The sequence below is a fragment of the Acomys minous genome, assembly GCF_964271855.1.
Source record: "Acomys minous genome assembly, chromosome: 11".
Classification (NCBI taxonomy): domain Eukaryota; kingdom Metazoa; phylum Chordata; class Mammalia; order Rodentia; family Muridae; genus Acomys; species Acomys minous.
Genome location: NC_140492.1, coordinates 6,975,479 through 6,985,109, shown reverse-complemented (window position 1 = coordinate 6,985,109; position 9,631 = coordinate 6,975,479). Strand labels below are relative to the sequence as shown.

Below are 9,631 nucleotides of genomic sequence, written 5' to 3'. Positions count from 1 at the left end.
TAATGTAAACGTCTCCCACATAACACTAAGGCATCTCTCAACCCTGGTGAAAAATATCTAAATACAATTTTTGTCTGATAGTTGGTTCTGATGTTAGTGTGGATGTTTGCATTATATACTCTCCCATCTGAGGCTGGATGTATTTTAGCATTTATCAAATGTAAAATAATGGGTCTCATGATGACACTTTTTCTTTGTTGCTGTTGTTTGTGACCTTAGACGAGGTCTCCTGTGGCCGAGGATGACCTTGAACTTTTGGCCCTCCCGCCTGTATCCTCAGGTGTTGGGATTGCAAGCATGGGCCATCATGCCCAGTTTGAGCAATGCTGGGAATTCCAGCATTTGGTACATGGTAGGCAAGCACTCTACTAGCCAAGCTGCATCCTCAGGCCCCTGTGGTATTTTCATACATGAATTTAACATATATTTATAATACTTAGGGTGGGTACTTTTTAAATTTTTACTATTTTTATGTGTATCTGAATATGCCTGCATGGGTTTAGGTGTACCACATACAAACAGGAACCTTTGGGGACATTAGGCACCTTAAACTAGAAACTCGACTAGTTGCAAGGCAGCATGTGGGTGCTGGGAATCGAACCCCAGCCCTCTGGAAAAGCAGCAATACTCTTAACCTCTGAGCCATCTTTTCAGCTAGGGTGGGTGTTTTTACAAAGCTTCTCAGCTGATTCTGAAGTGAAGTCAGGGTTAAGAAACACAGAGCAAGCACTCAAGCTAGGGAACAAAAAAGGCCATCCCTGTCATCACAAGCGTTTAATACAGTGTTCCTTAGATTTGAAAAACGTTTGGGTACCCTTGAAATACCTACTTTTATGTGCAGTGGTGGTTTGCCTGCATGTATGCCAACGTGAGGATGTCCAATGCACTGGAACTGGAGTTACAGACAGTTGTGAGCTACCATTTGGGTGCTGGAAATTGAACTCTCCAGCCCAGAATGTGTGTCCCTAAAAAGAAAATCTTCAGTTTTCAACCCTTACACAACTATAAAGCCAAACTTAATTTCTAATCAAATCAAACAATGCTGTTGTAATGTTTATAATACGTTTTGTAGAAATTAAATGGCTACAGGACCAAATGAATCTGCTGGGAGTGAGCGTTCTTGAGCTCAGCGTGTTTGCCTCATGTGTCCTACAATGAACTGGTTAAGTCGGTTTGTTTGTTTGTTTGTTTTGTGTGGATGACTGATTGCCTGCATGTGTGACAGTACGGTGTACATGCCTGGTACTCCGGAGAGGGCCTTGGAGCTGCAGGTATTTGAGTCACAAAGGTTAGGAGCTGTGGTGCAGCTGCTGGGAGCCAAACCGAGGCTCACCGCACACATACACACACACACACACACACACACACACACACACACACACACACACACACAGCTGGAGAAACAGCTCAGAGGTTAAGAACACTGGCTACTCTTGCAGAGGTCCCAGGTTCAATTCCCAGCACCCAAAAGTAGTTAACAATGATCTGTAACTGCCCTTCCAAAGGGTCCAACACCCTCTTATGGCCTTTGAATACACCAGACATACACATGACGTACAGACATACTTACACCCAAAACACTCGTGCACATAAAGTTCTGTTTGTTTGGTTTGGTTTTCAGAGCTGGGTTTTCTCTGTGTAGCCTCGGCTGTCCTAGAACTCCCTTTGTAGACCAGGCTGGCCTCGAACTCACAGAGATCGTCCTGCCTCTGCCTCCTGAGTGCTTGGATTAAAGGCATACAGTAACACACCTGTCTTAAAGTTTTTAATGGTTAAAAAAAAAAAATCAAACAAGCTGGGCTGGTAGTGGCACACACACCCTTAATCCCAGCACTTAGGAGCAGAGGCAGGTGGATCTCTGGGAGTTTAAGGCCAGCCTGGTCTCAAAGCACCCCCACAAAAAATAAAATCAAACCATGACAAATCTCTGACCATACAGTAGTCAACGTGATTCAGCTGCACAGAACTAGAGACAAGTCCGTTAAACCCATCTCTGTGTCCCATTAACTGGCAAGAGTCCAAAACAGTGCTGCTTGGCCCCAAGGACACCCAGAATAGCACGCCAGGTTACCATCTTTAAACAAGGCTGTCGAAGTGAGAACAAGATTATAGTCTCCAGAAGAGTATTAGTTACTGCCCCTTCCGCAAATAAAGTAAAGCTGAGGCCCACTGGCTCTCAACTGCTACTTGATGTGCGCTTTGGTCCCTTACAAGGGACTCTGTGCAGCCTGAGAAGGGACGCCCTCAGGTCTGTGTGCAGTGGGAGGGTAACAGCCACTCTGAGAAGAGCCGGGACAATGCAGGAGGGCAGGAGAGGCCTCAGGGAGCAAGTTCTTGGATAGCAGCCTAGTAACTGTGGTTGGAGAATTATCAGTGATGACTTCAAAATAGCAGGCAGATAGCATTTAGAATGTCCCCAGCACAAGTCGATACTAAACGTTTCTAGCCAGGGCTGGGCCACTCGTCCTGCTTGGATCCTTAGGCTTTGTGTACATGTATTGAAGCGTCACATTATGACCATAAATATTGTTTGTTATTATCGTGTCATTTTTTTCCTTTTTATGGTACTGGAGGTTGAGCCCAGAGCCGCAGACATGCCGCCTGCCCTCTCGCGCTGAGCTGTATGGCCAGGTGTGTATATACACAGAGCTGGAAGGCCAAACCCAGGGCTTCCTGCTTGCCAGGCTAGCAGGCTGTCGACCCAAGTTGTGCGGACAGCTAACCTGACTCCTGAACTCTTCTCCCCAGGTTCTATCATGAATTGTCATTGTTTCTCTTATTTTTGTTAAAGTTAAATGTTAGCAGGTCATCTGAATCATACACAAAATGAGTGTCCCCCCCCCAAAAAAAAAATCACAGGAGAAAAACCTAAGTACACCAAGGTTTAAAGCCTAGTAAATAAAAAGAGAAAGAGAGAGACAGACAGTGTGTGTGTGTGGTGTGTGTGTGTGTGTGTGTGTACATGTGAAGTGTGTGCATGTGGAAGTCAAAGAACACCTCAGGTGTGTCATTCCTTCGGACCACCTAACTTCCAGTTGGCTTTTTCTTACGTAGTTGAACATTTCGCCTGCACATGTATGTGTACCATATGCCTACCTGGTACCTCAGGAAGAGGGGATCAGACCAGGTGGGTGCTAGGAATAAAACCCAGATCCTCTATGAAAGCAAGAAGCATTATTAGCAGGCATGGTGGCACACCCCTTTAAAACCAGCACTCGGGAGGCAGAGGCAGGTGGATCTCTGTGAGTTCGAGGCCAGCCTGGTCTACAAAGTGAGCCCAGGACAGCCAAGGCTACACAGAAAAACCTTGTCTCGAAAAACAAAAAACAAGACACAAAAAAAGAAAAAAGAAGAAGAAGCATTGTTAACCACTGAGCCGTTTTCCCAGTCCCTCTGATTGTTCTTGAGATAGGATTACTCATCAGCCTGAAACTCACCAAGCAGGCCAGGCTGGTTGACCAGTAAGATCAAGAGGCCCACCTGTCTCCATGTTCCCAGCACTGAGATTACAAGCATGCATCACATAGTACTTTTTTATGTAGTTGAGCGAATTGAACTCAGACCCTTGTGTATAACATATATGACAGCACTTTACCCACCAAGCCATCTCCAGACCCTGAAATGTCGTATTTTTAACAGAAGAATACTTAGAGCAGCCTTCCATTAGTCACTTTGTCTTTGGTTCTCATACGTTATTTTTTTTTTCTTGTCTCTACACCACCTATTCTTTTATCTGCCGAGAGTACATGTAAGACATTTTTTTGTTATGAGTCATGCATCCTTTTTTGAGAGTGAGCATACAGTAGTCCCTTAGACCTTCGTCAGTGTTAACATGAAGCAAATACTTCCCTGTTGTACTTAGTCTGTGAAGGAGAGGACTGCAGTGCTTGCACTGAGGAGCAGGATGGGGAGATCGGGTATAGGATGACTTTAAACATTTTATGTGTTGATGTTGCCAATGGTGGCAAAAGCTTCTAATCCCAGCACTTGGGAGGCAGAGGTGGGAGGATCAGGAATTCATGTCAGCTATATCAGTAGCCTGTCTCAAAAACCAAATCAAGATGGGTGGGGGCAGCGGTGGTGCACGCCTTTAATCCTAGCACTCAGGAGGCAGAGGCAGGTGAATCTCTGTGAGTTTGAGGCCAGCCTGGTCTACAAAGCAAGTCCAGGACAGCCAAGGCTACACAGAGAAACCCTTTCTCAGAGGAAAAAAAAAAACAAAGCAAAATGATAATAATTACTTGATTAAGTGATTTTTTAAGAAGAAGATAGATAGAGCTCAGTTAATAGAGAGCTTGCCTAGCATGCCTGAAGCCCTGGGTTCTACCGGCAGCACCATGGAAAGCAGGCGGGAGGGTGTATGCCTGTGATTCCAGAACTCAGGAGGCAGAGGCCGGGGGAGCAGGTCAAGGTCATCCTGGCTACATGTGTTAGCATTAAAAATGAGATGGTACACAACAGATATAATATGGAGAGATTTCTAGAAGCGTGGGGGAGAGAAGGGGAGAAGACTTAGGGCCTGAGTGGGCTAGGAGGGTAGGGAGAGACAAAGAAACAGCGAGAAAGGAGATGGGGGCGGGGGGGGGGGCAGCCTTGGAGAGAGTTCAAGAGTAAGAGAGACAGAGAGACAAGATGGTAGGCCTGCCGCTTTGTTGTCTGGCACACCTGGTGGCGGCAGGTGACGACCACCACCTTCTGCTAAGCAACCTAGAGGCAGCCACTTATATACCAACAACATGAATCTGAGTTTGGCCTGGGCCACACAAGACCTGCATCAAGCAGGTGTATGGGGTAAGGCCCACCCAGAGGAAGAATGACTTCACCCAAGATGAAGAAGAACAAAGTTGAGTCCTCCAGGGAAGCCAGGAAGAAAGGCTTGCCTGGGATCCAGAGTGTGTATTCTAGAAGGTTCACCTCCTTCCTCCTGATCTCGGGTTATGTCGGCATCTGCCATCTGCCATCAAAGTGAGGCTGTGACTAAGACTGTAATGCCAGGGGGCCCCTGGGAGCAAGGAGCAGACAGAACTGCAATACCCCCTTCTGTCCTGCAGGGTCTGAGAGTGGTCCCATTAGCGAGAGAGAGAGAGAGAGAGAGAGAGAGAGAGAGAGAGAGAGAGAGAGAGAGAGAGAGAGAGACAGACAGACAGACAGACAGACAGACAGACAGACAGACAGACAGACAGAGACAGAGAGAAATAGAGAGATACAGAGACAGAGAGACAGAGGGAAAGAGTGAGGAAGGGAGAGAGGAAAATGAGCTCATGATCTGGAGTGGCCTTTGTCCTGGACCCTGCAGGACAGTCATTACATCTGCAACCCCATCTTTAGTGTGCCTTTGGGAAACCTTGGGGGGGCTCCATGTCCACACGAAATGACCCAGTAGGCCAAGGTGGTGAACAGAGCCTACAGCAGGTTGGTGGGAGGGTGGTGCCAAGGTCAGGTGAGGAGTGCATTAGGTCTGGGAGCAAACACTATGGCTTAGAAATTGGGAGAACTCATCATAATGAATTCGGTATATATTTACCCCAGTCAAAAAGAGCGGGTTTGTTTTTGTTACAATCACAATAGGATAAACAAACAAAAAAAAATAGTGGGGCTGTTTTTGGTTTTGTTTTTTCTAAAACCAGAAGTGATAAAAATGAAACCTTTGTCTTGTACAGTTGCTTTTCTCTAGAACCCAACTGTGTTGTACCCCACATCTTCCCCTGCATCTGTCTGTTGCAGGCCGTGGGTGGTGCCTGCTTCCTGCATCCTGTACTCCTTTTTTGTTTGTTTTGTTTTTCAGTGCTGAGTTCTGAGCCCAGAGGGCCATGCATGCTAGGCAATCTCTCTACCACCGAGCTGCAGCCTGGCCATTCACCAGGAGTAAATAAACCAACAAAATCACTCGCCATCTGAGGAACACAAGACAAAAAAAAAAAAAGCCAGGCGTCTAAGCCTGCATCCATCTCACACTGTATACCCTATGCCCAATACCCTCACACATCTTTTCACTAACCCAGTTGAGGAAAATGGGCCTGGACCAATTACAATACTGGTACGTTGCTAGTGTCATTCCTTTTCTCTAAAGTAATTTTGTTATGAACGTATGTACAGATGACTGATTCTTTGTTGGTCTGCTTCCTTTGTGGACCCACTTCCTCAAATGCATGGAGTTTTTTTATGTTGAAAATTTCCCTCTTGACTAAGCATGCAGTGTCTAGTTACACTTCCTCATCAATGCAGGGAAGTCTTTGTTTTTTTTTTCCATGTATAGAATTTAAAGAACAAACATTAGAAATGACCCAAAGAATACATATACTGCCTTTAGCCACCTGGAGTGTATAAATAGGTATCTCAGAGTTATTGCAATTCTTTGTGAGGTGGCAGACAGGATATATAGTTCTGCACTCGGATCCAGGTGTCTTGAAAGAATAAAGGTCCTGAGCGCAAGTTCAAGCCCTGACTCCCGTGGCTTGGGTAAGCTTGGCCAAACGCCCAAGTGCTCAGAAACTAGAGGACAAAAATGGTGCCATAGTGATGGATGTGAAAAAGATATTCTCATACGGCAAGAAGATTGGCGGTCATAAAATACGCAGTTCAAAGTTACAGTATTTTCAAGATTCTGCATGCACAGCCTTCAGACATACTTCTTTCCTAAACACAAAACAGAAAACTTCCAAAAAAAAAAGTCTTTCATTACAACATAAAGCACACTAGCCAGCCACCATGGCACACAGATGCCATAGCCTCAGCACCCTGGCTCCAAGGCAGGATGACGTCATGCTTAGGGCCTGTCTGAAATAAACAAATGAGGATGGGGATGCTAGCTCCAGGTCAAACTGTCTCATTGCTCAATCGTTTCCCAGAAGAACAGGTTAGTTAGTTCCTTTCTTCTGCTTAAAAGTGTGTACACGCCGTGACGTCCCCTTTCCTGCCCTGCATTCTGTCAGGAAATCCTGCCAGGGCCATCTCAGAAATGTCTCAGATCTAACCACCGTCACCACATCCATGGCCATTACACTGATCCAAGCCACCAACCACCTAGAAAAGTGGGACTTGCCGTAAAAACCCTGGCATAGAAATGTCTAGAACAGCATTTAATCTAGTATCTGGGTGTCCTCAGCCTCCTCGGTGTTTAACAAAAGATGAACAGTTAATGGGCTCACTAAAGTGCTTCAAATGGTTTCATTTAAGCTATTGTCATTAAAAGAGAAAAATGCAATGATTTAAAAATATTTTCAGGGCTGGTGAGATGACTCAGTGGATAAGAGCGCCACCTGCTCTTCCAGAGGTCCTGAGTTCAATTCCCAGCAACCACATGGTGGCTCGCAACCACCTATGATGTGATCTGTTGCGCTCTTCTGCAGATGAAGCACTCATATACACTAAATAAATAAATAAATCTTTTAAAAATATTTTCAGGGTCTGGAGAGATGGCCCAGAGGTTAAGAGCCTGTTCTTCCAGAGGTCCTAAATTCAATTCCCAGCAACCACATGGTGGCTCACAACCATCTATAATGAGATCTGGTGCCCTCTTCTGGCATGCAGGCATATATGCAGACAGAACACTGTATACATAATAAATAAATCTTTTAAAAAATATTTTTTTTCATGGGAGCTGGAGAGATGGCTCAGCAGTTGAAAACTCTTAGTGCTTTTACAGAGAACCTAAATTTGATTCCCAGCAGCAACATCAGGCAGCTCAAAACTTCCTATAACTCCAGCTCCAGCGAATCTGATGACTTCTTTTGGCCTCTTACAAACACACACACACACACACACACACACACACACACACACACACGCACACACACCCCTTAGAAAAAGTCATATGAAAACCCACTACCATAGGTGCTTCATAAAATATACACATACACATATATAAAAAGAGTTCAAATAGAGTTGTCCTATAACAGAACAGCAATTCTATAGACACCACAGGCTAACAAATGAAAAGCCCTATGCCAGGAATAGGTTACCTTTTGGAGTTGTTGGCCAGTGAGGTCCCATAGACATCCAAATACTATAGAACATTGTCAATGGTACTGGATACTCTCCAGAACTTGAAAGGAAGACACTGTTGCTGAACGCCACATGCTTGCCTTGTAGAGCATGAAGAAATCCAGCTGTGCGGCCTGAACTCCTCAAACCTACAGTGTTAGTCATGCTTTCCTCTGCTGCGATGAAATACCAGGACCAAAAAGCAAGTCTGGGAGGAAAAGGTTATTCAGCTTCCATTTCCACATCACTATTCATCACCAAAGGAAGTCAGGACAGGAACTCAAACAGGGCAGGAACCTGGAGGCAGGAACTCAAGCAAGGCAGGAACCTGGAGGCAGGAGCTGATGCAGAGGCCAGGTAGGGGTGCTACCTACTGGCTTACTCCACATGGCTTGCTCAGCCTGATTTCTTCCTTCCTTTCTTCCTTCCTTCCTTCCTTCCCTCCTTCCCTCCTTCAGAAAAAAAATTAGTTTTTAATCTTTAATTTGATTTGAACATTGCTTTTAGTATGATGACAACACCAGCTATGCAGAAAGGGCTCTGGGGAGGCGTTCATAGCAGCACACACCTGTGGCTCTTCTTGGGTTCTGGAGGCTCCAGGGCAGCCAATATTGCCTCATCAAACACATTCTTTAGGGCTTTTGGAACACTCCACATACTTGCCTGCCTTCAGATCCCGTGCCAGCTTTTCAGCAGTCTTTGGAGTGACAGGCTTCTGTTTGTTCTTGGTAAGCTTCTCAATAGTAGAGGGGTCATCTCTGAGATCAGTCAGGGTCCCAACAAACAAGAAAGGAGTCTTTGGACAGTGGAGAGTTATCCCAGGCACCCACTTTTCTTTCACATTTTCAAACGAGGATGGAGAGACCACTGAAAAACACACAAGAAAAACATGTTTGGCTGGGCGTGGCAGCACACACCTTTAATCCCAGCACTTGGGAGGCAGAGGCAAGTGGATCGCTGTGAGTTCGAGGCCAGCCTGGTCTACAAAGCGAGTCCAGGACACCCAAGGCTACACAGAGAAACCCTGTCTCAGAAAACAAAAAACAGAAGAGAGAGAGAGAGAGAGAGAGAGAGAGAGAGAGAGAGAGAGAGAGAGAGAAACATCTGTTTGTGGGTAGCTCAGCAGTCATAGTCTGTCATAATCCTTTTTCCCTGCAGTATCAAAAAGCCCAAGAGTACATGGCTCTCCACCAATCATAACAGTGACTGAAGAGTTGTCGAAAATAGTTGGTACATATTCCGAAGGAAAGTTGTTCATTGTGTAGGATATTGGGAGACATGTTTTACCAACAGCACCATCACCACCAACAACACACTTAATTGTCTGCATTGCAGAAATAGTTTTGTATCCACCTTTAATATTTTAAATTAGATGTTGACCTCAGCTTCTCCTCTGGGACATTGGCAGCACTGCGTGGAGCCTCCTCAGCTGCCAGATCCAGCCTGCTCTCTTACAGAACATACCCAGGACCACCAGCACAGGGATGGCACCACCCACAATAGGCTGGGTCCTCCCCGATTGATCACTAGTTGAGAAAATGCCTTATGGCTGGATCTCATGGAGGCATTTCCTCAACCGAGGCTCCTTCCTCTCTGATGACTCTAGCTTGTGTTAAGTTGACACAAAAACAGCCATGACACCTATTAT

The 9,631-nt window shown here is 45.6% G+C and overlaps 1 pseudogene across 1 annotated transcript; it reads right to left on the bottom strand.

Annotated features, from left to right (window-relative positions):
• Positions 1–8,463: 8,463 nt before the first annotated feature.
• On the bottom strand, positions 8,464–9,410 carry LOC311608417 (cell division control protein 42 homolog; annotated as a pseudogene). The gene is made up of 2 exons: positions 9,086–9,410; positions 8,464–8,872 (listed from the first exon to the last, which is right to left on the bottom strand). The product of its transcript is annotated as a cell division control protein 42 homolog (transcript).
• Positions 9,411–9,631: the final 221 nt, after the last annotated feature.